The sequence below is a fragment of the Cannabis sativa genome, chromosome 4 (assembly GCF_029168945.1).
Source record: "Cannabis sativa cultivar Pink pepper isolate KNU-18-1 chromosome 4, ASM2916894v1, whole genome shotgun sequence".
NCBI lineage: Eukaryota > Viridiplantae > Streptophyta > Magnoliopsida > Rosales > Cannabaceae > Cannabis > Cannabis sativa.
The window spans coordinates 43,819,223-43,825,057 of NC_083604.1; the positions used below are offsets into that span (position 1 = coordinate 43,819,223).

General features: G+C 36.5%; 1 non-coding gene across 1 annotated transcript; it reads left to right on the top strand.

Annotated features, from left to right (window-relative positions):
• Positions 1–3,502: 3,502 nt before the first annotated feature.
• Positions 3,503–3,610, top strand: LOC133037575 (small nucleolar RNA R71). Its single transcript, XR_009687667.1, has one exon. It is a non-coding gene; the product is annotated as a small nucleolar RNA R71 (small nucleolar RNA).
• The last annotated feature ends 2,225 nt before the right edge of the window (positions 3,611–5,835 follow it).

Here is a 5,835-nt window from a genome sequence, read left to right on the forward strand (position 1 = left end):
TGCGGTATGCCCAAAGTGTGTCTTAAAGACGTGTTGACAATCTTTTCGGTCGGGATTTACCGTCTTTTTAAGAATGTTTTTGATCTCCCTATTAGCTAGCTCAGCTTGACCATTGGTTCGTGAATGATAGGCATTTGCAACTTTGTGAAGTACACCGTACGTTCGCATGAGACCTTCAAAAGATCGGTTGCAAAAATGAGTGCCTTGATCACCAATAATAGCGTGAGGGGTACCAAACCTAGATAACACATTTTCTTTTAAAAATTTCACAACTGTAGCGTTATCATTATTTTGACATGGTAACCAAAAGAAGGATGTAGAGGTAACCAAAAGAAGGTATAAATGTTCCCATAAAGTCTATCCCCCAACAATCAAATATTTCTATGACAAGAATTGGGTTTAAGGGCATCATGTGTCGACGGGACAAGGAACCTAACCTTTGGCACCTTACACAAGAACGACAAAAATCATTGGTGTCTTTAAACAAAGTGGGCCAGTAAAGACCGCATTGTAAGATATTTGCGGCGGTTTTCTTCACAGAAAAGTGACCACCACAAGCATCATTGTGACAAAAATTTAGCACACTAGACACCTCATCCTCGGGAATGCATTTTCGCATAATTTGATCGGGGCAGTACTAAGTATGGATCATCCCAAAAGAAATTTTGCACCTCGACCAAGAACTTGCATTTGTCTTGTGAACTCCACTCAGAAGGAAGTTCACCAGTTACCAAGTAGTTAACAATGTGTGCATACCACGATAACTTAGTAACAGTAAACAATTGTTCATCGAGGAAATCATCATGAATAGGTGGGCCATCAGCGGGATCACTAAATTCAAATCGGGACAAGTGATCCGCGACTACATTTTCAACACCTTTCTTGTCTTTGATTGTTATGTCAAATTCTTGCAAGAGGAGGATTACCTAATTAAACGTGCCTTAGCATCCTTTTTGGAAAGGAGATACTTAAGGGCAGAGTGATCGGTAAAGATCCTAATAGGTGATCCAATCAAGTAAGCTCGGAATTTTTCACGAGCAAAGACAACAGCAAGTAACTCTTTTTCAGTAGTGGAATAGTTCATTTGAGCACTATTGAGAGTTCTACTTGCATAGTAGACAACAAAAGGTTTCCCCTCCCTTCGTTGTCCAAGAACAGCTCCAACAGCAAAATTGTTGGCGTCACACATGATTTCAAAAGGAAGACTCCAATCGGGTGACTGAATAATGGGAGCAAAAGTGAGTGAATTCACAAGTGTTGGGAAGGACTCCTCACACTTCGGTGGCCACTCGAAAGTAGCATCTTTGGCTAGGAGGTTGCATAGTGGACGAGAAATCATTGAAAAATTCTGTATGAACCTCCTATAAAAACCAGCATGGCCAAGGAATGACTAGATGTCTTTCACAGTCTTAGGGGTGGGCAGTTTAGAGATAAGGTCAATTTTAGATTTGTCAACCTCAATCCCTCTTTCAGAAACAATGTGGCCTAAGACTATTCCTGAAGATACCATGAAATGGCATTTCTCCCAATTGAGAACAAGACCTTTCTCGATGCATCGTTTTAAAATAGCCTCAAGATTGAGAAGGCATGTGTCAAAAGATTTTCCAAAGATGGTTAAGTCGTCCATGTAAACTTCCATGGTGTTTTCAATCATGTCACTGAAAAATGCTCATCATGAATCTTTGGAAAGTAGCTGGTGCATTGCACAGTCCAAATGGCATACGCCAGAAAGCATATGTTCCAAGAGGACAAGTGAAAGTGGTCTTCTCTTGGTCCTCTAATGCAATCTCAATCTGATAGTAACCTGAATAACCATCGAGAAAGCAATAGAAAGGATGACCAGCTATGCGCTCAAGAATTTGATCAATGAATGGGAGCGGGAAATAATCTTTACGGGAGGCGGCATTCAATTTTCGATAATCAATGCACATGTGCTAACCCGTCAAAGTTTTTGTGGGAACAAGGGCCCCATTTTCATTTAGGATCACGGTAACACCTGATTTCTTAGGCACTACCTGAACTGGACTGACCCATTTGCTGTCAGCCACCGGATAAATGATAGCAACATCAAGAAGTTTTAACATTTCATTTTTCACCACTTCTCAATTTGAACAAGAACATCCTCAATGATACCCCAAGGCTTTTTGATAGAGCGGTCAGCAAGCTGCAGCACAACAGATGTTGGCTTCATTTCTCCAAGACCATGTTGCGAGTACACAAAGTAAGGCATGAGATTCACACTCGCGCCAAGGTCAAGCAAAGCTTGGCTGACTTCATGACTCCCAATTTGGCATGAAATGGTGGGACAACCAGGATCTTTGTATTTAGGCGGTGTCTTTTGTTCGATCACTGCACTCACTTGTTCAGTCAAGAAAGCAGTCTTCTTGACATGGTGTTTTCTCTTAGCAGTGCACAAGTCTTTGATGATTTTCGCATAAGCTGGCACTTGTTTTATGATGTGGAGCAAAGGAAGATTAATTTTCACTTGTGTCAAGTGCTCAAGGAGTTCGGCTCGATTTTTAGGAAGTTTCCCAACAGGTCTAAGAGCCTAGGGAAACAGTACTTTGGATTGAGCATTGAGTGGTGCACTGTCAGGGGCAACTTTTGGATTTGAAGTAGTGGTTTTGATGGATGGATCTTCCAAATTTTTATCACTTCTTGTTGTGATGGCGTTAACCCCTTTGACAATGGGATCATTAGAGGTAGAGGTTTTAGCCATATGTTGCCCTTGTGCATTAAGTTGAGGTTGGGAAGGAAGTCTGCCTTTCTCAGAAATAGCCAAGGATGAGTTCAATTTTGAGAATTGACTTTTTATTTCTTGGACATCTTCCTTTAATTGGCGATTTATTTTGGTTTGCTCCTCAATGAATGCATGAATGGTATTTTCAAGGGAGTTCCCTTGTTGTTGAGCATTGTATTAGGTTGCATGATATGCCTTCGGAGGCTGAGATTGATTCTCATTTCTCCATTGTCCTCCAGATGTTTGAGCTTGGTTGGAATTATCTCTCCAACTGAAATTCGGGTGGTTTCTCCAACCAGGGTTGTACGCATGGGAGAATTGCTTGTTATATTGCCCTAAGGCATTGCATTGCTCCTCATGAACCCCCCTCATTTCTTTGTAAACTAAGCAGTCCTTAGCTAAATGCTCATTTTCTCCACAAACGAAACAAGGTTCGAGTGGTCTGGTTTGTGCTTGGGCAACCATGCACCCTTTTTGGCCATCTTTATTTGAAAGGATTTCAACTTGCTTTCTATAAGCTTCGACTTGGGCCTTTATACTATCCTCTTCCCGCAGTTGGTAAATTCCAGCTGGTCGATTTCTGTTGGTGCTTTCAGCAGCACTTGGACCAGTCCATGTGTGAGATTTTTCAGCGAGCCCAATGAGATACTCAAGAGCTTCAGGCTCAAATCGCAAGAATTCACCATTTCACATCGACTCCACTAAGTGACGCTCACGACCTGTGAGGCCTTCGTAGAAGTAGCTCACGATTCTCCAACTTTCATTCCCATGATGTGGACACTGACTTAAGAGATCTTTAAATCTCTCCCAAACTTGATAGAACGTTTCATTGTCCTCTTGGGAAAATGTTGAGATTTGTCTTTTCCAACTGTTGGTCTTATGGACAGGGAAATATTTAACAAAAAATATTTTGTTCATTTCTTCCCATGTTCCAATAGACCTAGATCTCAAATAATACAACCAACTTTTAGCTTTATCCTTCAAGGAGAAGGGGAAAAACTTTAAGCGTGCAGCATCATTGATGGTTGTGTGGTCATAGAAAGTGTGAACAACTTCCTCAAATTCTCTAATATGCATATATGGATTTTCATTTTCCATTCCATGAAAAGTCGACAAAAGTTGAATAATGCAGGGTTTGACACCAAGATTTGGCATATTAGGTGGAAATATAAAGGATGATGGTATGGAAGTTTGGGTAGGATGAAGGTAATCATTAAGTGTTCTTTGTTGTGCTTCATTATTATTATTCATGGCGAAAGGATTACTGATTATTGTGTGATCGGGAGAAGGAGTAGTGGATGGATTGGAAGAGTTTTCACTAGAAGTAGTTTCGTTAAAAGAAGAGTTACTCATCCACTCTAGTTTGAACCTTGTTTTTTAATTTTAATTAATTTTTTTTATATAGTAAAGAGCACAAAAATACAATATTACAATGACTAACACTAAATATATTCCCAGGCCAGTTGGAAAGGTTGCCAAGGTACCGCTTCGTCCCAACCTTGCCTAGACAGAACCGAGGTTCCCAGATAAGGTGGAGGGTACACCAACACAAACCTTATTTAAAAACTAACTTTTCTAGACAGAACAATTTTTGTTTGTGTCATATATAATATTATACCGTTGTACAAAATACTAAGTATTTTATGAAGGAAAAAAAATTAGAACACACTTCTTTTTCTTTTTTGTATTTTATGAAATTTGTTTTATTTTTTATTTTTTGAAGGACTTAAATTCTAAGAGTATTAAAAAGAAATAAAAAGAAAAAGATAAATAAAAATAAAATATAAAAAGAACAAAAACATAATATAAACTATAATAGTAAATAAAAGTCAAATAGAGAACGAAATAAAAATTGAAGAAAAATCAAAAAAATCATTTCTGATAAGGAAGATCGGATAAAACCGCAACCTTAGAGCATACTTTGAGTTTCTTGATTTTTTTTTTTAAAAAAATATTTACACAAGATAAGAAGATATTAACAAGAAAATAAAATAAAAAAATTACTAACCTCTTGATTGTAGATTTCACTAAGCTTTTGAAAAAAAAATTACCTCCCCGGCAACGGCGCCAAAATTTGGTTGACGCCCAAAATGTGACTTCCACTAGCGGTGGTTGTAGTATAGATCGGGCGGTCGATTCCACAAGGAGGTGATTATGGACAAAAACGTTAGTAGAAAAATAGAAACAAAAGGTTAATAAATAGTGATAATAAGAACAAATAATTTTTTATTTTTCGTTTCGGTAATAAATATTAAAAGAAAGTAAATAAAGGTGTAATCAATAGTAAAAGAAAGAAAGGCTTCAAGAATCATCCATATGCTTGTTTAGCTATTTTGTACCCTTGATTTACAAAAGTTTGATAAATGATTTAACATTAAAGTTCATTATATTTTTGAGTATACAAGTTCTTGCAAATAAAAGAAATAATTTAATTTTATGTAGAACCTAGAAATGACATTATACATCAAGCAATAATGCAATAAAAGATTAAACATAAAACTAAAACATAAATATTATTTTTACTAAATAGAAACACATAGAAAGAGCATGACTAATCCTATATATTTTTAGTAAAAATAATGACAAAGAAAATAGAAATAGAGATGGTGGTGATAGTGAAGGAAATGAACTTTAATATTACTTTTCTTAATCTTTAAGCACATAGGAAGAGCATGACTAATCCTATATGTTTAATAAAAAGTAAATAAAAATAAACATAAAAGATAGAACAAGATAAATACTACTATTACTAGAATCACTAAATAAAATTATATAGAAAGAGCATGACTAAGTCTATATATATATATATATTTAGTATATAATAGGCGCATATATAGTAGTATAGATGGATGAAGAACAAGAAAATAAAAGTGAAATAAGAGCTTGCATTGCTCAACTAAATATTACAAGTGAATCAAAGATACAAAATAACCTCACTTAATTTGCATATGGAATTATCCCCAACCTTCCAAGGAAGATTAGGCCATTATACTAATCATTCTCATAAAGAAATATGAGAAGAAAAGTGAAGAGAAATTTTGCTATAGTTTCTCTACTCTAAAAATTACACTAAAGAGATATGTGTAAGGGGGTTG